This window comes from Dermacentor silvarum, chromosome 9 (assembly GCF_013339745.2).
Source record: "Dermacentor silvarum isolate Dsil-2018 chromosome 9, BIME_Dsil_1.4, whole genome shotgun sequence".
Lineage (NCBI taxonomy): Eukaryota > Metazoa > Arthropoda > Arachnida > Ixodida > Ixodidae > Dermacentor > Dermacentor silvarum.
The window spans coordinates 26,584,924-26,608,839 of record NC_051162.1 but is presented as its reverse complement, the minus strand read 5'-3'; the positions used below and the strand labels follow the sequence as shown (position 1 = coordinate 26,608,839).

The 23,916-nt window shown below is 47.7% G+C and overlaps 1 protein-coding gene across 1 annotated transcript in view; it reads left to right on the top strand.

The window, feature by feature from the left end:
• The first annotated feature begins 293 nt into the window (after window positions 1-293).
• LOC119465169 (sulfate transporter-like) overlaps window positions 294-23,916 on the top strand; it is a 215,725-nt gene continuing 192,102 nt past the window's right edge. Inside the window, exon 1 of the mRNA XM_037725964.2 lies at window positions 294-392. The gene's annotated coding sequence lies outside the window, so the exon portion shown is untranslated. The remainder of the gene's footprint in view (window positions 393-23,916) is intronic.

Sequence of the window (23,916 nt, the reverse complement as noted above, 5' to 3'; positions counted from 1 at the left end):
AAGATATCCGACGCTGCTCAACGAGTGTCCCATTCTGATCTCGTCGAAAGCCTCTGAGCCGCCCCAAGAGGCACCGGCAACAGTCACCAACGCCGCGCGCGTTCGGTGCGAACGCGAATAAAACGCCGACGGCGTCGACAATAGTTCTGCGCGTTGCTGGTGCTGCTGCATGTCCAAGTTTATACAGCTGATAAAACTACTATCCTTACTCCGTATAGCTCTCTACTAATTTCCTATCGCAATTGATGCTTCGCCTTTCGGGTGAAATGGCGACAATTGTTTTTTCGCTTCGAATACAGGACGTAGACAGACGACGGTGAAGACTGCAAGCATAAGGATGACCGTCCACATGAAGAAGAACATCTATCACCCAGACCTGCATGGAGAGACGAGTAGGTGTTCAAATCAAAATCTCGGGACTTATCGATAGCACGTTTTGTACAATGCGAAAATATAGCGTGCGCATAAAGCCTATTTAGGTCTACCGTTATACAGTAAATCTTAATGGAGACACTAAGGATAAACACATACCTACGTCGTCTGATAAACCATTCTTTCGAAACCGCAGTTTCACTAATGTCCTTGTAATATAACCAATACGCGGAGAAGAAATAAAGGTCAAAGTCCCATTTTAAATATTGCGTGTTGTAACCCCCTTGCCGATACGTCAGTGTGAAATCACGGATTTCAACGTATATTTTTGAATTTGGCCCATTGTGGCTCATTAAAATTTCTCGTATCTTGCTAAGGTCACTCTCTCGATGATTTATAATACAATGCATTCCATCATTATTGATTATCATTAACTAGGCCTTAGAAGTAGTCGCGACAGTGCATCACCACAAGACGTCTTTCATGATGACATCTTTCGTTATTGCGCCGGTTCTCGCTTAACAGGCGTATTGTCACGGTAAAAGTATCGGTTTTGATGTTACCGAAGAGTAATTTCCAATACACTCTAACTTATCCTTCTATTGAGTGGTCTTTTAAAGAAGAACTTAATCATGCAGCCATGAAGTCAACGTAACCAGGAGTTTCTATCTTTTATCGGAAAAAGAGTCATACGTGTATAAGCACTTCAAAGGGCTACATCTCTAAATATAAAAATAAGAAAGAGGGTACTCATGCCACATGTAAAAGATAATTCATGGCAGGATTTTAACATTTTGTTCCCTGTACTGTATTCCCCATACTGTACCAGTGCAGACGCATGCCGGACAAATAAGCTTCTGGGGGCCCATTGTGAGACTCCCGTCTACCAATGCAATGATATTGCGATGAACGACAACGTGTCTGGAATAAATGCTGGTGTAAACGTCTTATCAGCCTAATGGTTCTGCGCAAGTACTCCGGTTGTTCATGTTTCGCAGAAGATAGTCGAAACCTCGCGAAACTATTTCCAAATAATTACAGTTGTCCACACCAGAAATCCAGTGCTCGCCTGCGTCCTTTATGAATTCGGTATAGGAATAGGGATTGCTTCGTTAATGCGTGCGGTTCGCTAAAGGAGTCTAGCGTTAAAAAGGCTACTTTTAAGAAAACCTTGTATTATGTCAGCGCAAGATCCTCTATAACAAAACAGCACGGTTGGTGTGGCATGCACCATTCGCAACTTTCTGTTTTATGTTTTCGGCCCTCGCAACAGCCATGATGACTAATTAGCATGTGTTCACGCGAATGAATCGACTAGTCGGTTATTCATTTTCAGGCGGGAACAGCGCTCAGCTGAAGGCCAAAGTGAAGGCGCATAAAAAAACGATATACTGCGCTGGCTGACAACTGAATTATATTTGTGACAGACAATAATTCACAAATTGGAGGCGCTAGGCAGGCATAATCAGACTTCAGTTGAGTTGAGAGAAAATGCACGCTTCTTTCATCATTCATTCGCGATCAATGGTAGCGAGAGCACAGGTAGTGGGACAATTCGCACTGAGACAACGAACACGGGTACCGTTGTCTTTGAGAAAGCAATTTCGTAGCCTATGTAAACATTACGTATAATAAGCTCGCGAAATAGCGTACGTAGGCCACAAAAAACAATAGCGTACGGAGCGTGCGTAATGAGAACGGTGTTTGTTTACGTACACATGTCAATACACTTGTCTACAACGTGCGAACCGTGTGCTTTGGGCTGTGCTGCCGACATCGAGCGACGACATCTTGTTTTAAGGTGACTGGATGGCAGCATTCGCGTGTACAAGGGCGAGATTGCCTTCTCCGGCCCTGCTGGTCCCTTCACGTGATTTTGGCTGCTTTAGCCCGTCGAGGTCGTGTTCTAGTCAAGCCTCTTCACGTCTGTACGTGAGGCGTTTACGTTTCCTTGCAAACGCTATTTTAAGATTTCTAATTCAATATACCTCAGGCGTTTTGCCTGTTTGCACCTTATGCCAATATCATTTAACTCTGTAATACGGCTCCCGTCGGCCCCGATATTTTCTAAAGATTCCTTTCACTTGATTCTGTTTCTTTCTTGTCATTTCCCGTTCATGACCAGCTGATCTGAGTGATAATGTTCGAAGGAAGCCGCTCGAACTATTGGCTAAGCGTGAAACGGAAGAGCACAATGGAACATAATCGTTACAGCGTCCCGGTCCTGCTCTCGTATTGCAAAAACTGCCATTGGGAACTTTACCACATTGCGAGGAAATTCATTTCACCGTGTGTTATCTAAATCGTGTTAATCGAAGACGAGCAATGGCATAACACACTTCGGGGCATCAATAACGACTCATTTTTCAGCGGTTTCCTTTGTCTTCACGTACGGCGGCCTCGTTGCACTGCTGTCGGAACCAGAGGTTCCGCGCGTTTAGGACCATTTGAACCTGCAAGCAGAAATCGGCGTGGTTTCTGAAAACTGTGGACAATCCCGTGGTCTTTAACTTCCTGTGCCAGCCTTAGAATTAGGAGGCTGGTTTGTGCAAGTCGTCGAGCGGTTCTTCGCTGTCTTCTTTGTTGCAGGAATGTTATGCGCAGTGTTTTGGTTTTGTTTCGAAACACTGAGTCTTACCACTACGGGGGATTTACCAAGAAGTACGGGATTTTACAAGCTTGTGTGCTTGAGTAGACATACCTGTGGAGTACTGCTCTTGCTGTGGCCCTGAGTGTCTTGTGGGATGGTTAAATATATGGTGGTTAAAAGAAACAGATAACCAAAAATGTAAATAATAGTTTGAAAGTTGGAACTTATAAAATGAAAATTTTAGAGTGCATAAAAAAAAGTAACACAAAACCACAATCAACACAAAACGCAGAATATCAGAAAAAAAGAAGCAACGATCCATCTATCTTGATAATTGATAAGCGCAGCCCCATCCGTGTACCAAACATGAATGAATTAACTCTGCGGTGATCTTTTAGCTTGTGTGAAGCTAGCGTAATGTGCGGCTGATGCTAATTCCCGCATTAAAAAAATTAGGAGACAAAAGAGAGAGTCTATACAAAGCATCAGTCCTCACAAGCACACGGAATGCACTTGAAAAAGCAGTCCCGTTGAGACTGCTTTCATGCAGTTTGGTGAATAAAAAAAAGTGCACTAGTACTTTTGGACCAACGCGGGCCACCTTTGGTTGTGAGCCGGATACCAGAATTTTGTTTTAAGGAGACGGTTGTCAAGCTTATCCAGCATGGTGCAGAGAGCACTTTCCTTTTGGGTGATGAAAGACGCATAATTAACTCCTCGCAGCCACAAACTTCGTGCTCTAGCCACTGGCCATTCCGAAGAAGAACGAGTAGGAAGCAGCGAATGCTAATCCCCACCATAAACAAAAATAAGCGCTTCTTCCAGGCATCTTTAAATGCAAAATAGCCCACCAGACCGTTATTCTGGCTAAACTCTCCGCGATTGATGTCTTTATTTCTCTCTCTCTGTAGTTAATGTCCGTGTAGTGACTCTTTTTTATGTTGTGATTTTTTTTGTGTGGCTAGGGCATGGCAGTATTTTTTAATTGCTTTCTTTTGTTCATGATTCCTGCTTAAATAACTTATTTGGGACATCGGTGTGTATGTCCGTAAAGAAGGCCTACCTTGTCTACATTTAAAATAAAGAAGTTCGTGCGTTTCGAATATTGTATAACCGATATATACCTTGTGTAGTGGGGAATATGCATGTAGGCGCCGTGGGCTCTGCCATCGCTTCGGCGCGAGACCTGAGCTCAAGCTGCTGATGCCAACAGCTAGGACTGTGCATAAAAAGTCACTTGCAATCCCTCGGACGAGCTTCAATAAATCCACCTTTCATTTGGTGGAAGTGCTAGGTAACCTCGAAAACTGGAACTCAGAAGCCGAACTCCACCCACTGCTGCGACCATGCCTGACGACACCGCCCAAGAAGATACACCTCAGCCGCCAGCGGTCATCGTTTCTGGTGTGTTGCGCCAGCGTGATCCTGCCGTCTTTACGGGCACCGATGATCATGACGTGGAGGAGTAATTGTCATCATAAGAGCTGGTAAGCCGGCACAATAAGTGGGACGATGCCAACAAGTTGCACAAAGTGTTGTTTTACTTTACCGGCGTTGCGAACCTCTGGTTCCGAAAGAACAAACACGATGTCACCACATGGACTGCATTCAAGACCAGTTTTGCAGAAATGTTCGGGCGCCCCGTTGTGCGCAAGCTTCGAGCTGAACAACGCCTACGTGGGCGCGCACAACATCACGGTGAAACGTTCACCAGCTACATCGAAGATGTCATTGACCTGTGTAGGCGGGTGAATTCGTCAATGGCAGAACAGGACAAGATAAAACACATTATGAAAGGCATTGATGAGGACGCCTTTCAAATGTTGTTAGCGAAGGACCCGCGTACCGTGGCCGACGTTATCAATTTGTGCCAAAGTTTTGACGAGCTACGGAAACAACGCATCTTAGCTCCACGCCCACCACCCACGGAAGATTCGCTCGCAGCATTGGTTATTGGCGACAACCAGACAACTTTGCTGACGCAGATAAAAGAATTTGTGCGGGAGGAGGCTGCCCGACAGCTCTCCATTTTGCCGACCACGGAGAAGCCTTCTCACTCTTTGGCTCCAGCGATCCGGCAGATGATTCAAGAGCAAGTGACCGAAGCTCTTCCATCTCCATGTCAGCCGGCTCACGTGGCCGCACCTCTGAGGTATGCTGAGGCGGCTGCACGGGCTCCTCGCCTACAGGTGTTCTCTCCTCCGCCTTCAGCGCCTCGCCCGCCGCTGTTCTCTCCTCCGCATGTGCGTCGGCAGCCAGCGGCTCACTTCTTCGGTGCACAACAGCAGGACACAAATCCTTGGCGCATTGCTGATAACCACCCCATATGCTACGCCTGAGGCACCCCGGGATATGTAGCGCGCTTCTGCCGCCGGCGTTTCCCGGCCTTCATGGGCACCACGCGAGCCCCCAGCTACGGATTCCGACCATATCGTATGCCACAACAGCCGCCACTGGATGTGTACGTTGCTGATGACGTGCCAGCTCTGGAGTACCAGCCCTTTGGTGCTCGTCAGCTCGCCTTCCCCTCGCCGCCGCTCCCTTTCACTTATGCGTCGTCGGCCCAGTGGCAGTACTGAGGCGGAAAACTGATTTCCGCAGTTCCTGAGGCACGAACTGCGTCGTCGTCCGAAAATCGAAGTACTCGCTTCTCCCCCGCTAACGTTATTGAAGTGTCAGTGGATGGCATCAAATCTTTTGCGCTCGTCCATATAGGTGCCGCTATATCTGTGATTACTGAAAAGCTTTGTCGTTTATTACGGAAAGTGACCATGACGCCTTCGGTATTATCGCTTCGAACAGCCACTGCTCAACAAGTTCAGCCAGTCGCTATGTGCACTGCCAGGGTGCGGATTCGAGACATTTTGTACTCGATTGAATTCTTTGTGCTAACCTGTTGCTCCCACGATGTGATTCTCAGCTGGGATTTTCTGTCGCGCCATCATGCCGTCATTGACTGAGCGCGTGCTGAGGTTCAGTTCGCCGTTCTGTGCGATTTGGCATCTCACAACTTGCAAGTTCCTGATGTTAGCAGCATCTGTGTAGCTTCAGATACTGACCTTCCTCCACACAGTGCTGTATTTGTCCCTCTTTCATGCACATCGCTTACCGAGGCGACGGTCTTGTTCACACCCGCTGCCGTCTTCAGTCGCCGCCACCCTATATCGTTGCCTTTCGCCCTCCTCACGGTTCACCATTGTGCTGCGGAAATACTGGTTTCTAACCCAAATTCGCACACTTTGGCTTTGCGCTGTGGCGAGACTATTGGCACCATCCAGATTGTGGACGCTGACGTTATTGTGTCTTTCTCTGCTGCAGACGACCAGGCTACAACTAACGTAGCAGCACTGACGCACCATGTGCCATCTGACCGGATCTCACCGGATGTTTTTTGTCAATCTATTGCCGATGACCTCGACGCGACACAACGTGAGCGCCTACTTACCCTTTTAACTGACTGTCACGCCTCTTTTGACTTGAACCAAGTGCCATTAGGCCGCACCAGTGCCGTTTCTCACCATATATTGATACGGGGCGACACGCACCATTACGCCAGCGACTTACCGCGCATAGGCGCCGACTACGGGGGGGGGGGGGGGCGGCTCTGGAGCCCCCTCCGGAATTTTCCCGGGGGAGCTGAGCCCCCACCCTCCTCCCGGAAATCTGTAGCCAACACCCCCCCCCCCCCCTTACGCCCCTAAAATGTCATTACCGGAGTTCTGTTACCCACATAATGTGAGGATTCTTTTGCGGCGCCTCTACATTTTCACTTTTGTTGTGGCTAAAAGCTTACAGCACCATTGTTCGCACGGACGTTCACGGCTTCTAAATTCTACTTTCGCTTTATTTCGGCAAATCCTGACAATAGGAGGACAAGCGCATTAGAAGCACCAGCGGCGGCTACCTCATCCGTGTTTCCTCACTTTAACATTAAAAAAAATTCCTCTGAGGAAGACACAATATATTTAAATATACACAAAGGACAAAGTTTATTATATTGCTACACGCGTGTGGTATTTGGTTGTTTGAACGAGGCGCACGGGCGCCTAGACGACGAAGACGAACTGCTCTGGGCTCTCGAGCTATCGGCTGATCTGGCGAGCGCTGCAGCAATCTTTTGTAAATATACTTGCAAATAGTCTCCTGTACCTAATTCTTCGTTCGCGTAACATTTTTGGTGGAGCGTGCCGTTCCCCGTCCTCACCACGGAGCTCCGCAGCGGCCGCACCGTCCAGCTTTCGGCCATGGCTCCCGGATTCGATGGCTCCCAGCTTTCCGCCATGGCGACCTCTTTGGAAATCCGACCGGTCGGCAGCAGGCTGCAAGAAAAGAGCTTGCTACACGAGTACAGTCTTCCACTGAATCGTATGTCTCGTACATACAAGACGTGCCAGCTCTTTGCCGGAAAGTCGACGAGAACATGGTCGTAGTTGAGATGGTTGGACACGTTCTCAAGGGGATCGCGGACGACGCGTTCGACTTGTTGATCTTCAACAATGTGTCTACCATCGACGTCATTGTCAAGGAATGCCGCCGCTTTGAGCTCCCCAAAAGCCGCCGCGTCATTCCACAGTTCTGCCGGCTCCCTAACACGGCTGCGACTGTCGTCCTGCGTCGCCCTTACCGCTTCACCCCCCTCCAATGAGACCGTCACGCGTATTGTTCGCCGCGAGCTCGAGGCTGCCAGTCCTGCCACGTTCCTTCCGCGCCCACTTGACCCCACCATTGACCAACCAGCCCCAGCGATCTCCCTCATTCAGGAGGTTCTGCGGCAAGAGTTTGCCAAGCTCGGTTTTCCTGCTGCCTGCACCCTCTCCCGAGCTGACGCCCTGACTGGTGCCGACAGCGGCGCCTCGCAGCGATCTGTATTCCCGTCCCAGATACCGCAACCCTACAGAGTGGAGAACTCCAGACGACAAGCCCATTTGCTTTCGATGCCACCGCATTGGCCACGTCGCTCGCCACTGCCGCACCTCCTGGACATCGCCGTATTCGAGCTACTTTTCCCCGTCTCCTCGCCCATATGCCAACCCTCGCCCCTACTCGCCTCGCCGTATGCCTTCTAGCTCTCACGTATCCGTCGATGACAGTCGTCCCACTCGCTCGCCGTCACCTCAGCGCCGTCGGTCCCCGTCGCCCCAGCCACGCCGCTATTCGTCGCCGACCAATTATGGACCCTCCCGGACGGAAAACTAGGCCATGCAGCTCTTGGAGGTAGTGCTGCATCACGCTCGTCCTGTCCAAATCCTCCGTTGACGCTTCTCACGAACACGAACCTAATTGAAGTAGATGTAGATGGTGTCCCGTTGACGGCATTGATTGATACTGGAGCCCAAGTGTCCATAATGAGCGCTAACCTATGTCGTCGCCTCAAAAAGTTCTTACGCCTGCCGTCACTCGAGCCGTACGCGTCGCCAATGGCGCCACTGTTGCCGTCTGTGGTTTGTGCACTGCTCGCGTAGGAATTGCTGACCGCCAAGTTCCCGTCCTCTTCTCCGTGCTGACCAGTTACCCTCATGACCTAATCATTCGGGCTCGACTTTCTGACGACGCATTCTGCCCTCATCGACTGTTCCACCAGTACGCTGTGCCTCGAGCTTCCTCTTGTTTCCCACGTTCGCCCCGAACAATCGCACACCCTATGCACTACAGCGTTTGTTCGGTTACCTAACCTTCGGTTACCTTACCTAACCTAACCTTCGTCGCATTGGCCTCAACGGCAACCGTGCCTGATGGCGACTCATGTCGTCGCCCCTATTCGTGATGTCCTCCTGGCGCGCGACATCTCTGTGCCACACTCTGTCGTTACCCTTGCCGCTAATCGGATGTGTCTCCCCGTTGTCAATTTTGGCTTGACGAAGCAAGTGTTACCTGAAGGCATAGCGGTGGCCACGCTCCGGTCAGTGACAGACGCCCACGTCACTGCTTTTGCAGCCGACGCGTGTCCAGATCTTCCTGATTACCCGCAGGATGCCTTGAACCTCGACGGCCCATTACGTCCCATGGTCGCTCCGGACCTCACCCCTGGCCAAGCAGCCGCCCTATATCGCCTTTTGCTTTCCTATCGCGACATATTTGACACTGACAATCGCCCACTTGGTCAGACGTCCCTTGTTAAGCATCGGATAAACACTGGTGATGCTGTTCCCATTCATCGCCGACCGTATCGCGTGTCCACGGCAGAGCGGCAAGTTATTCAGCAGGAAGTCAACAAGATGCTCGCCAAAGGCATTGTTGAGCCCTCGTCGAGCCCTTGGGCGTCGCCGGTGGTGCTCGTCAAAAAGAAAGATGGCACGTGGCGTTTCTGTGTTGATTACCGCCACCTAACCCCCAATCACTAAGAAGGACGTTTACCCGTTACCACGAATTTACGACGCTCTTGATTGTCTTCACGGTGCCAAATACTTTTCATCTATTGACCTTCGATCTGGTTATTGACAGATTTCCGTCGATGAGCAAGACCAAGAAAAGACCGCTTTCGTCACTCCAGATGGCCTCTACCAATTTAAGGTTAGGTCGTTTGGTTTATGCAATGCCCCCGCCACGTTCGAACGGATGATGGACTCTCTGCTTCAAGGCTTCAAATGGTCAACTTGCCTTTGTTATCTCGACGACGTCCTTGTGTTTTCTCCTACGTTTGAGACGCACCTTGAGCGCGTCGCAGCTATCCTTGACGTCTTCCGCAAGGCTGTGCTCCAATTAAACTCATCGAAGTGCCACTTCGGGCGCCGACAGATTACAGTGCTCGGCCATCTCGTCGATGCTTCCGGAGTACAACCCGAGCCGGAGAAGGTTCGAGCAGTAACAGCTTTTCCTGTACCTCAGTCTGTCAAAGAGGTCCGGAGTTTTGTGGGGCTCTGCTCTTATTTCAGAGGGTTTGTGAAAGATTTCGCAGCAATCGCTCGACCACTCACTGAACTTCTGTAGAAAGACGTGCCTTTTACGTGGGGTTCCCCTCAAGCTGCCGCATTTTCACGCCCTATCACGATTCTGACCAATCCACCGATCTTGGCCCACTTTGACCCGTCCGCACCTACAGAGGTCCGAACCGATGCCAGTGGTTATGGGATCGGCGCAGTCTTAGCGCAACGACAACACGGACACCACCGCGTTATAGCCTACGCTAGCCGGCTCCTGACAACTGCAGAGCGCAACTGTTCGATTACCGAGCGCGAATGTCTTGCTCTCGTCTGGGCTGTTTCAATGTTCCGCCCATATTTATTTGGCAAGCCCTTCTCAGTAATCACAGACCATCATGCGCTGTGTTGGCTTTCGTCGCTCAAGGATCCTACTGGTAGGCTCGGTCGTTGGGCTCTCCGACTACAAGAATATCCCTACGCAGTGACGTACAAGTCGGGACACCAACACCAGGACGCAGATTGCCTCTCTCGCTACCCAGTCCAAGACCCGACCTCTACGTCTGATACTGACACCGACGCCTGCGTTCTCTCTGTTTTTCCACTGGTCCATGTCGCCGACGAGCAGCGCCGTGACCCGTCCTTGCGTGTCATCATTGACCGCCTGGAATCGTCACTTGCCGAGAGCTCCCTTCGCTTATTCACACTTCAAGATGGCGTACTCTACCGCCACAACGTTCACCCCGACGGCCCAGCATTACTCCTTGTGATCCCTAAACACCTTCGCTCGGCTGTTCTCCACGAACTTCACGACCTCCCCACTGCCGGTCACCTCGGTGTGTCACGTACCTTCGACCGCATCCGCCGACGCTTCTTTTGGCCAGGGCTTGCTCGCTCCGTTCGAAGATACGTAGCTGCGTGTGAGAAATGCCAGAGACGCAAGACACCGTCGACGCTCCCTGCTGGGTACCTTTAACCAATTGACATTCCCGCGGAACCATTCTTTCGGGTTGGTTTAGATTTACTTGGTCCTTTTCCTCTTTCTACCTCTGGGAACAGGTGGATCGCTGTAGCCACAGATTACGCCACGCGCTACGCCATCACCCGAGCGCTCCCTACAAGCTGCGCCACAGATGTTGCCGATTTTCTTCTACGCGACGTGATTTTATTACATGGAGCTCCGCGACAACTTCTCACAGACCGCGGCCGGACATTCCTGTCAAAAGTTATCGCGGACATCCTGCAGTCCTGTGCCATGAGGCACAAGCTATCCACGTCATACCATCCGCAAACGAATGGCCTCACGGAGCGTCTTAATCGCACTCTGACAGACATGCTCGCGAAGTATGTGTCTTCCGACCACACTGACTGGGACCTCGCTCTACCGTTTGTCACCTTTGCGTATAATTCCTCGCGCCACGACACAGCCGGTTATTCGCCATTTTTCCTTCTGTTCGGCCGAGAACCAGCACTGCCCCTCGACACAAGCCTCCCTGTTCACGCAGCACCCACCAGTGAATATGCACTTGACGCCGTCGCCCGCGCTGCCCACGCAAGGGAAATTGCCCGTGGCCGCCTTCTGCACTCCCAAGAGAGTCAACGGCGTTTGTACGACCAGCGACACCGCAACGTGCACTTCCCGCCTGGTTCTTTGGTGCTTCTATGGTCTCCGTCACGTCAGGTCGGCCTGTCAGAAAAACTGCTGTCTCGTTACACAGGCCCCTACCGAGTGATTCGTGCCGTGACTCCCGTCACCTACGAGATCTCCCCTGACGCCCCATCTGCTTCCCAGTCCAGTGATATCGTGCACGTTACACGACTGAAGCAGTATCACCCTCCCAGTGATGACATTTAGACGCTCCGGGACGTCGCTTCTGCCGCCGGGGGATTATGCTACACGCGTGTGGTATTTGGTTGTTTGAACGAGGCGCGCGGGCGCCTAGACGAAGAAGACGAACTGCTCTGGGCTCTCGAGCTATCGGCTGATCTAGCCAGCGCTGCTGCTATCTTTTGTAAATATACTTGTAAATAGTCTCCTGTACTTAATTATTCGTTCGCGTAACAATATTTTTTAAAGAGAACGAGGTAGCCAACTAAATGGATAACCTTTACCTAGAAAATGAATATGTTGATGTATGTTCACCTCACTACCTCACTTCAAATTACTTTGCCTGCTTTTTTGACCCTGAAAAAAACCTGCAGACTTCAGTGACGCCTTCGGCAGAATCTTCTATCAACGGCGTGTGAAAAGCACGTGAGTGATATGTGTCCCAATATTGATTCTCTTTCCAGTAGGCAATGTTAACGACTGGCGATAAAATAAATGAAAAAAGCTCTTCTAATTATTTACAACACTTACGCATTAGGGATGGAAACATCGCCTCTTGCATGCAGAGGCCATAAGTACGGGGTGTTTCAGCAAACACATTCAAAAAAATTTTAAAGGTTGCCTGTGGCAGATAGCACAATTCTAGTTCATGAGCTGGTCTACTCGAAGAGGTGGACATCGCTTGCACAAAAAAATTGAAATGCATAATCGACTAATAAAAAATTCACCAATTAGGTTTTTTACATATTAACTTATGGCCCATGTTGCAATTTACAAATTCTAGCCGTGGAATTCGCAAGGCGGATGCACTAGGAACTAATTCTCGGGATGGCACCAGTTTCGAGATATTAATTCCCGAACATTGCGGAGAAATGCATTGGCGTTCCAGTTACTCTTGCGCTTACCCGCCATGGTTGTTTAGTAGCTATGGTGTTGGACTGCTAAGCATGAGGTCGCGGTATCAAATCCCGGCCATGGCGGCTGCATTTGCTAGAACACCCGTATACTTAGATTTATGTGCACGTTAAAGAACCCCAGATGGTCTAAATTATTCCAGAGTCCTCCACTACGGTGTGCCTCATAATCAGATCGTGGTTTTGGCACGTAAAATCCCATAATTTGTTCTTTTCATACTTTTGTGCTTTGGTGCATAAAACGACGTTTTGTTGAAAAAGTGACTGGCACGCCAATGTATTTCTCCGCAAAGTTAGATATTTAATATGTCGACACTGGTGTCAGCCTGAGGTTTAGTTCAAAGTGGATCCGCACTCCACGCCTAGAATTTCTAAATTGCAACATGGGCCATAAGGTAATTAGCTAAAACTTAATTGGTTAATTTTGTTAATTTGTAGATTATGCAGTTCAATTTGTTGTGCAAGTAATAACCGCATCTTCGAGTAGACGAGCTCATGAACTAGAATTGTACTATCTGCCACAGGCCACCTTTAAATATTTTGGAAACTGTTCGTTGAAACACCTTGTATATAAATTCACTCTGTGTCCGAAATGATGCCAAGCCGGATTCACTCAAAATCAGAATAAATAGAAGTCTAGAAGTCACGCGCAGCAGCGCTTATACTCGGACTCAAAATACTAAAAAAAAATTAAAAGAGTGCAGTTTGGCCGGGAAGGCGAAGCAGTATTAGTGATAGCGAAGTAGAAGACAATTACACGAAGGAAGATTCTTACCGTGTAAATCCGTGTAAGGATCGCACCCGTGTAAGGGCCGCACCCATAACTTGACAGCCAATACTAAAAATAAAAACATCCAAACGAGAAGCAATCGCGTTCCGTGCGCTGATTCTGATCGGGCTCAACAGCGAATTGTCGAGCGCAGCGTACTTTCGCGCATCGCTACTGGATGTCGAGAGGAGTCGATCGCGGAGGTTTACGGCGGATTTCATACACGTAGTTGGAAAAATGAGGTCAAATAGCCCTGTCCCATGAAAGGCTCGTCAAAATCGCGACACTAAAGTGTGGCCCCTACGCGAGTTATAGTGGCCATATAAATTGTCGTAAACATTCACCTAAAAGTAAAATAGTATGCATAGTGGACATAGTGGACATAGTAAGCACGGACCATGTAAACCTGTAAATACCTCACTGGATGACCTCGAGCACTCGCTTTCACAACGCAAGCACTGGGAAGAACGCCGGCAGCGGAGGCGAACGGTTCGTACAGCCGCGCGATTCACCGCAACTCTGAAAATTAGATTCATCATCACAATCTGCCTATTTTCATGTGCACTACTGACGGCCTCTGTGAGTGACCTGCGATGACCTGTGCCTCTTAACTCTGCAACACTAGGGCGCAGAAAGACAGCCCGGCAAGGAAGACAGCGCGTATGAAGTTAGCAGCCATGCTTACTCGCCCGTTATCATTGCACCCACCAATGATTACCGACTATTAGATATGGCACGCGGGCCCCATAAGCGTCAGCCGCGCGCAGTCATTCACAGCTACGGCAGGGCTAGAGGAGAAGACGCGTGCTCTCCTTCCCATTCGCGTATGATTACGTGACCTACAACTAACCCGAATATTGAGCGCGTGGGAAATAATTCCCATCAAGCCGCCAACCTTTTCGGCTCACTGTTACGTGCTTTTTCCCGCACCCACAAGGTACGGGCCGCTCATGCGGCTTTTGTTTTAATGCGCAACATCACGGCGACGACAACCGCGACAATTTGCCGGAACAGTCGATTCAAGTGCTTTCGCCATAAAGCTAGAAAGAGAAAATTGTTAGCAGAGGGTATGTATATATATATATATATATATATATATATATATATATATATTGTGAGACGAAGCCCACGAATACCAACCGACAAGATGATGACGATTATGATATATATATATATATATATATATATATATATATATATATATATTGGTAGGTTTCGGAAAGCTGATCGGGCCGCAGCCCCCCCCCCCCCCCTCGGAAAAATTACAACTTTCCGCCTATGGTACCACGTGTCATCCACCGAGCCTCGTGTCATTACTGAGCAAGTTGCGGACATGCTTGAACGTGGTGTTATCAGACCTTCATGTAGTCCTTGGTCATCTCCCGTGGTACTGGTTTAGAACAAAGATGGATCGATTCGTTTCTGTGACTATCGTCGCCTTAACAAGATTACACGAATAGATGTCTACCCTCTACCGAGTATAGATGACGCCCTGGATTGTCTACATGGTGCCGAATTCTGTTCTTCTCTGGACTTGCGATCGGGTTATTGGCAAGTCCCGATGGAAGAGTTCGACCGCTCCAAGACAGCTTTCATTACGCCTGACGGCCTGTATGAATTTACGCAGATGCCATTCGGCCTATGCGATACGCCAGCGACATTCAAAACAATGGTGGACAATCTTTTGCGAGACCTCAAATGGAAGACGTGTTTATGTTACTTAGACGACGTGGTAGTTTTCTCCCCTGATTTCACCACTCACCTCACTCATCTACGCGAAGTTCTGAGTTGCCTTGCCACCGCCAGCCTTCAACTTAACTTGAAAAAGTGCAGCTTCGCAGCCCGCCAGCTGACCATACTTGGTCACGTCGTTTCCAAAGACGGCGTCCGTCCGGACCCTGACATGCTTCGTGCTGTCGCAGAATTTCCGCGGCCGACTACAGTGAAGAGCTCCGAAGTTTTGTTCGGCATCTGCTCTTATTTTGGTCGCTTTGTGCGCAATTTAGCCTGCATCGTCGCACCATTGACGAAGCTCCTGGCTGGGCCTGATGTCCTTCGTGATTGGACTCCGGCATGTGAACAAGCCTTCATCACTCTGCGTCGTCTACTTACCTCACCACCCATTATCCGTCACTACGACCCGAGTGCTCCGATCGAAGTTCACACAGACGCCAGCGGCGTTGGTCTTGGAGCCGTCCTTGCGCAACGCAAGCGTGGCTTCCCGGAATATGTGGTTGTCCACGCTAGTCGTGCCCTCGCAAAGGCAGAAACCAATTATTCTCTCACAGAAAAAGAGTGTTTGGCTATAGTTTGGGATTTAAGCAAATTTCGCCCTTACTTGTATGGCCATCCCTTTCACGTTGTGACAGACAACACGCGCTTGTGCTGGCTTGCGTCACTGAAAGACCCGTTGGGGCGTCTTGGCCGTTGGGCTCTTCGACTCCAGGAATTTGACAGTCGCATCATCTATCGCTCCGGGCGTCAACATTCTGACATGGATGCCCTCTCCCGGTCACCCATGCGATCCTACGACACGCCACCCGCGTCCAGGGAGTGCCCGGTTGCTGCGCTTACTGTTTCCGACATGCCTTCTGAACAGAGAAAGGATCCGTGGATTGCGTCTCTCATTGACATTCTCACTACTTCTTCAACGGCTACATGCCCTCGAGCCCTTCGTCGCCAAGACACCCATTTTGTGCTGCGGAACGCCATCTTGTACCGCCGAAACTATCAGCCAGACGGTCGCAAATGGCTGCTCGTCATCCCTCGCCATTTGCGTTCTTACATATGCACGTATTTCCACGCCGACCCACAACAAGCACATGCTGGCGTCCTGAAAACGTACGAGCGGCTCCGCCAGCGGTACTACTGGCGAGGCATGTATTCTTATGTGCGCAAATACATTCGGTCGTGTGCTGCCTGTCAGCGACGCAAGACAACTCGTTATACGACAGGCCCACTGCAACCTATACCGTGTCCTGCACGCCCGTTTGACCGAGTCGGGATCGACCTTTATGGGCCCCTTACATGTACTGCTAACGGAAACCGTTGAACAATTGTCGCAGTAGACCATCTGGCAAGATACGCCGAAACTGCTGCTCTTGCTTCGGCTGCTGCTCGCGATGTCGCAGCGTTCCTCTTACGGCATTTCATCTTACGGCACGGCGCACTGCGAGAGGTGCTCAGCGACCGAGGCCGCGTCTTCTTGTCGGACGTTATTAATGAGCTACTGGCAGCGTGCCGCACTATTCACCGCACCACTACGGCGTATCACCCACAGACTAACGGTCTAACGGAACGGTTCAACCGCACTCTTGGTGACATGCTCACAATGTACGTTGCGTCGGATCATTCCAATTGGGACGACGTCCTCCTTTTTGTGACTTTTGCGTACAATACCGCCACTCAGGCTACCACAGGCTTCTCACCATTTTTTCTTCTTTATGGACGTGAACCATCATCTACGCTTGACACCGTACTTCCGTATCACTCGGACGCCTCTAAATTCACCCCGCTTTCAGAAGTTGCTCGACATGCTGAAGAATGCCGTCAACTGGCTCGCTCATTCACGTCGGATACCCAAGGCATCCAAAAAGATCGCCGCGACCACGATCAGCCAACACAGTCCTTCGCCGTGGATTCACACGTCTGGCTTCGGCTGCCATTCCAATCTCCAGGCCTTAGCCCAAAGCTTGCTCCAAAATATCAGGGTCCGTACCGGATCGTCGAATGAACATCGCCTGTCAACTATGTGGTCCAACCGGTGACACCATTTTCGGACAAGCGCCGCCGTGGCCGCGAGACAGGTTCACATAAGCCGCCTGAAGCCGTACCACGACCCCCTCGTCGTGTCATCACCTTAGGTCGCCAGTATGGCTGACCTTTGCAGCGGGGGCAATTGTAGTAGGGAATATGCATGTAGGCGTCGTGGGCTATGCCATCGCTTCGGCGCGACGACCCGAGCTCGAGCTGCTGATGCCAACAGCTAGGACTGTGCATAAAAAGCCACTTGCGATCCCTCGGACGAGCTTCAATAAATCCCCCTTTCACTTGTAATATTAGAGCGTGGATGAGAGAGAGAAAATAACAAATTAGAAGGACGCTAAGATGAATTTTGAGGAAGCTAGTTTAACGTTACGAAATAAAATGAAATGAGCCAGTATACGTAATTTACAAATGTAGCCAGGAAGTGTTTTTTGTAGGTGTAATAAAGTTTTACCAGAGAGAGAAGCTAGAAAAAGCAAATAAATCTGAAAATTGCATTAAAGGCGCCACGGCGCCTTAATTCCAGCGATGACGCGTCGAGGAAGAAAATGGTTGGCGAAGTCAGTGATTGCCTACGCTGGCTACGAAATGAAATTCCCAAACGTTTTTCTTGCCTTGAAAATGAGTGGCAACATATGCAGTAATGATTTAAGTATTCTAGAAATTGTGTAAGGTGGCTTCATGCACTGCCGATAGGCATGCCACATCAGCGACAGTAGCTATTAGACATATATGTGATATCATTCAGAACGCAAAAACGGCTACGAAGCTTATGAGGCGGACAGTTATGCTGCAAGACATACTTGGGTTTATATGGGTTTTAATTAGGAACGCTGTTCAATGTTATATATTTTACAAGCCTATCACGAGTTTAATTGGTAATCCGGTTTTCGTCCATCGATAGCCCATGTCGCTCGCCATAGATCATCCTTGTGGAGCTTTCAAAATGCCCCATATCAAATAAAACACAACAATCTAAACCGCTGACGGTTTCCTGGCGTAACGCGATAATCTAATTCAGTGGATCCGCCTGAGGTATCGGCTGAATGACATCTGCATTGCTGGTATTCAATACAAGTAAGCTTTTTTTCATGACATTCATGTCAAAACTCTGATAATTGCTTTGAATACTATTGATATTATTATACATATTAATTAAGTTATTATAATTGTTCAATAAAATAACTATTAGCGATATTCTAATATTCGGTGTAATAGTAGGTGTCATAATAGGTAGGCCAAGGAAGCGATGCCTTTTTTGCCTACCCATCTTCAGTTTGGTGTGGCTGATGGCTGCTGGCAAGGTTCGCAGCCATCGGGTCAGCAGGGATATATTTGTCGATAAAGAGAAGTTAACTGTTACAGGAACAGATAAAAATTACTAAATTAAACAATTCTGACAATCGCACGACAGGACACGTGAAAAGAGCGAGTCTTCAAGACCTACAACAAAAGTTAAAATACTACAATAAGTTAATTTTACACACAAACAGCAGTTTGAAGGACAGCCGAAAAAGAAGATAGTCACGAGCATAAACAGATGTTTCAAGTACAGTCAACAACGCAAACCATCAGGGGCTTGATAAATTATATAGAGGTATAATACGCAAGTTTCACTTATATTTCAGCGTGGTCAACGACACGCGATTGTACCTGATTGTATCAAAACACATTGACCAGTGCCGACGACACTCTTTTTGGCCGGGAACCATACGTTCGCTGTTCAAAGTACCGAAAGTAAAAGCTTGTACTGCTTAACGCTGAAGTGGAGGCGCGAAAAGTAAGAGTGGTGCCATCTTCGCGGAGTCGTCGTGAAGGCGCGCATAGCCGCCGCCTTCGTCATTATGCCATCGTCATCGTCGTCGTGTCATCAGTGCCATCGTCAGGTCATTGTTATCTTCGCCATTTAATCGCTGTCGCCAGTGGAGTACCAGAGTAGCTCTGCTCTTTCCTTGTCCCCTTCCCTGCACAGTAACATGTAGGCGAATATACGTCGGACGAACACACTGCCTTTCAAGAAAGAGCTTTATTTTTCTTTTATTCCGATAGCAATTACACTCTAAAAAAAAAAAGGAGTGACCCTTGCTCCTTTAAAGGAGGAACGGCGATGTCCCCTATGTTCGTCTTTAAATGGAGGAACTTTCCTCCCTCATGGCTGGGAGCAACTGTTGCTCCCTTTCCGAAAACCAACATGGCCGACTCCAGGCAAGTGAAGCCAGCAACACGACTATAGGCTTAACAACTAGGATTGAAGCTACTAGGGGCGCCAATACAAGGCTTCGAGATTCGCACGCACTGAGCAATGGTCTCGGAGGCTACAGGCAATAAAATATTTTAAAAAATTGTATGTACAAAAAAAGATTTTTCCCACACGCGAAACATGTGTGAACGTATTATTATAATGTTATGACACACATTTCTTATGTAACATTCTATTATTCTCAGACATTATAATATAACACTTAATTAATACACTGGTCATTCACCTAGAGCAGTATTCAAATGTACACATATGCATTCAATTCATAGAGCACTTGACAATCAACAACACACGCACATAGTCACACTGTCCGGTTTATATAATACACTTGGTGACATTAACAAGCATACATAGACATTTTACACATACGTAATCAAACAGATTCATTGACACAAGAATTCATAGAGCACTGACAGAACCAACTCGCACACATTCGCATATAACGACACGGTTCACCTTCTGTTTTTTTTTTTTTTTTGTTACATGTTTTGTCTATCTGCGTACGATCTTTATATAGTCACGAAATGCGACCCCCCAATTGTGCCGGAATGCAAATCAGTTTTCTGCCAAGTTAAACAATTGCTGGTAAGACAAAGCTAAACGTATTAGGTGGTATTACAGGTGCAGGTAATGCACACAGACCTTTTAATATAAAGATGCAGAATTTTGAACGGTTTATTTACAGGGTTTTAAGGTAGTCCCGTGGCTACGGCGTTGCCACGCTAGCCACCCTACCGCTGGGCTCGAGGACGTGAGGGCCGCTTTTAGGCAGAACGTAAAAACGCTCGTACAGTGCATTGAATGCACGTTTAAGGACATCAAAAATACATTACAGAATTACCCGTTTTGTCTCGCAACATAGTTGGGCGCAACACGGCTAGTTAATCATGTATCACGGAGGCCACCACAGCCTCACTAGTGTGCAGGTGGCGCCGTTGTCATTCCTCCGTCTACAACGTGCTTGTTGGATGTGCGAGCGTTTGATCGTGTGTTTTTGTGTTTGCGGTAATGAAATGTGACGTAGTTAGTTTCAATAATAGTGCGAGAAGATAGCTTGTGTCTTGCTGCAAACTCGCCTTATGCGTGGCGCGCCAGGCAAATGTGGACCAACGATTTTCGTGCCGGGTAGTGCGTTGCCTTTGTGTCATGGTTGTGGAAAGTTGGGTGCATGTCGCAAAGAAAGCATGCGAATTATTAGCGTGCCTGAGCTCGTCCACTACGCAGCGGCATGTATGCTGCGACAGCGCCTCCTTTATTTTTAGAAAAATAGAGGAGGCGCTGGCTGGGACTAACATCGTCGATGCAGCACCGGCAACTTGGAGAGCGCTTTTCGACCGCGTCGTACCGTTTGAAAGGTAAGTAATCGTGCTTGCAAACTACACGCGTATTGTGCGTGCTCCCCATGTGTGCACAGAATGCGTGAACGTAGGAAATGGTACTCCCACGACAACAGTAATACCTGCGCTGATGCTTGCTGAGCGCCGGTAGGCAGAATTTAGTTATGCGAGTTTATTGCCTCAATGCGAAATTGAAAATCTTGATCAGCGTCTTCTTCCGATGTAAAATATTACGTTCGGAAATAATCATGATCATCATGTGCACCTGTGCTTTTCTGCTGAAGTTGCATAATAGCGACCCATGTGCTTCACCGATTCTTACTGCAATCCCGTTTACTCGCTTATAAATGCTTCGACGTCGTAAATAATCTCTGCTTATGAGGTTTTCGGTTTACGAGCAGTTTATGAGAAAAAAAATCACAGCTTGCTACTAGTACAGCTTACTTTTTAAGACAAGGCGAGTTGACATAACTTATACGCAACTAAACATGACGGGAAAGTTGGTTATGAAAGAAAAAGAAATGAATTGTTATGTAAAGAAACATTTGTTTGTGATGTGCTGCTCCTGCGTGTGTTGAAAATTTTACTGAGATGAAGGGGCCCTATTATCATGTGCACTGTTGCCACCCTGCACTAGCGCAAACATTGTTTTCGTGACTATTTTTAGGTGCTCCTCGCATGTGTTCACCATGTGACAGCTTTAATGGGCTACTGCTATAAGTCAACACAAAATTTATTTTGTAGTGGCGAGGCTGTGACCACATAACGGAGGGGACTCCTTGGCTATGGCCGCCGTGGTGCAACGTGTAATCTGGATGGTCGAGTCAGGTATGTATGAAGTGTACGTGTTCCAAATAGGATCTCGGTATTATTCGTCGATAGGTTAGTCGACGTATTACTCAACACAGCTTACTAAATTGACTAAATATTTATGCAACTTGCTGCTTATTTGTGTTCATAGTTGTTTTGCACACATTATCACGTTCTATAAGAAAACTAGACCCAACATGTTGTGATGAGCATTTTTTCTTTCAACAATCACTTGGCTGCGATTAACATTTCATTTTTGCTAAGTAAACGGTGTGTTCATTACTTTTCATTATGGTTTCATTGTTCTGAAACTGTTTTTCATGCTGTAGCTTTTATTTCCGATTTTCATCTGTTTATGCTACACGCTCGTGCAGTATCTGCGTATGTAAGAATTCAAAGTGTAGTGGGCCAAATTTGTCACAGGTCTAAGCACACGGCGTGCTTAGCATTGTTTAACATTTACAATTATTTGTCTTGTTCCCAGAATAAATGCCACTGGCAAATGTACATTCGACGAGCTTGGAACTTCTTGAAATGATACATGAAGGCCAGTATTCACTGTGCGTAGCTACTACACCAGTGAGGTGTTTTCTAGTAAGCTTGCTATTTTATTTTATATTCATGGCAAACTATTCCGATGCATGCAAGTAGGCATTGTAGCACTTGCGAGTCTGTCCAGTTACATTGTTTTTCACTTTACGTCAATACAGCATAGACCGCAGAGTTAGCTGGTAAATAGTTCAGTGTATTGATACTGTCTCATTAAAGAAGCACACTACTTCGCACATAGTGCTTAAATGTCTGCTTGCTCTTATGTCATTTACTGGTTATTACAATGTTGCTCATCAAATGCATTTGATTTCAACATGACCACACAGAACATTCTGATTGACACTAGTGTAATTTTAATAGTGATAATCAACCAGCCAAGGCTTAATTCTACAGCTCTCAAGAATTATTTCTAATACTTTGGGTTCCTTTCCATGTGTTCTGTTTCATCCTGTGTTTCATCACCACAGTGGGCAGTCCTTTAAAATTATTCGTTCTACTTGGCGCTGTTCAGGTAGAAAATCTTATCCAGCAAGTCCAAATTATAATGCTATCGGTAAGACTTCTATTATGGGTGGATGAATACAAAGTGCTATATGTAATTGTAAAAGTATTTTTGACAGAAATACCGGTGTCTAGAACAAGTACCATATGCACTGCAACTCTTATAGTGTTAAGTTGGGTAGGCAAGTATCTATGCCAAGTATACTTGCACATTTACTTTCTACATATTAGCTAGTATTTTAGCTACATGAAAGAGCGTATGTTGTGACTGCTGAAGTCAAATTTATGATTGATGTGCTAGCCTGTTTTTGTTGTGCACTTACTGCTGTGGTGTCTTAGCATTGTAGCCATGTGACAACTGAAGTATTGCAACAATGTGTAAGCTAGCTTGCACCTACTATTGCTACAGTATTCCAACAGAAACCTATCACCACATTTGTGCATTTTCTGAGAACCAGCTGTGTTGGCTATGTGCAATTTGTAGTATTCTTATGAGTTTGCCGGTCAGTTCACGTAACTTTTGATGACATAATTTACAGAGAGGGAAGGGAAACAGTACAACATGAATGCTGTTAAAAAAGGACTTTTCATTTTTATGGAAGGATTCATAATAACAATAAAACTGGATGTGTGCTTATATCTTGCGCAAGTCCTATCAGAGGGAAGGCGGAAGTTGTAATACAAAGGCATAAAATCACGATAAACAGCATTTGCATTAAAAAAGGTGGATAAGCACAGACTAATTTCGTTCCCTTGTCATCAAGAAAGGGTGCTTTTTCATGCATTGATAACGGGGCTGGCTCACATGTCTCGTTTGTGTGGTATGCCTCACTGATTTCTCTTGGCACTCTTTCCCCGTTTGTGAAAACCGATGAACAATCTTAATCCGGCCTCAAGCCCTATCATGACAATGCACGGCCGTGTCGAGCGAGCATACTGGCCTTTCGAGTGAAATGTGATGATTAACGTGTTCTCCTGGATGCATGTTGAGGCACCAGCCGGCCAGTCTGCCCCATGTACATTCGACCAAATATACAGATGATCAAAGGAATAGACCACACTAGCACTGACGGACACAAGACAAATTTGGGGGTATCTCTAACTAAGCAAGCCTCGCTTGCCTGGGTGCCTTTCTCACTTCACCTGTGGGCTGCTATGCACAACAGTCCACAAGTGAATTGAGAAAGGGGAGCAGGCAAGCGAGGTTTGCTTGGTTAAGGATACCACCAAATTTGTCTAGTGTGCGTGGCAGTGTGCTGTATTCCTTTCACAGGTGGTCAAATGTATACAGGACAGACTGGCTGTTATCTAAATACGTGCCAAATAAATCATCACATTTCACTCGAAAGGCCAGTATGCTC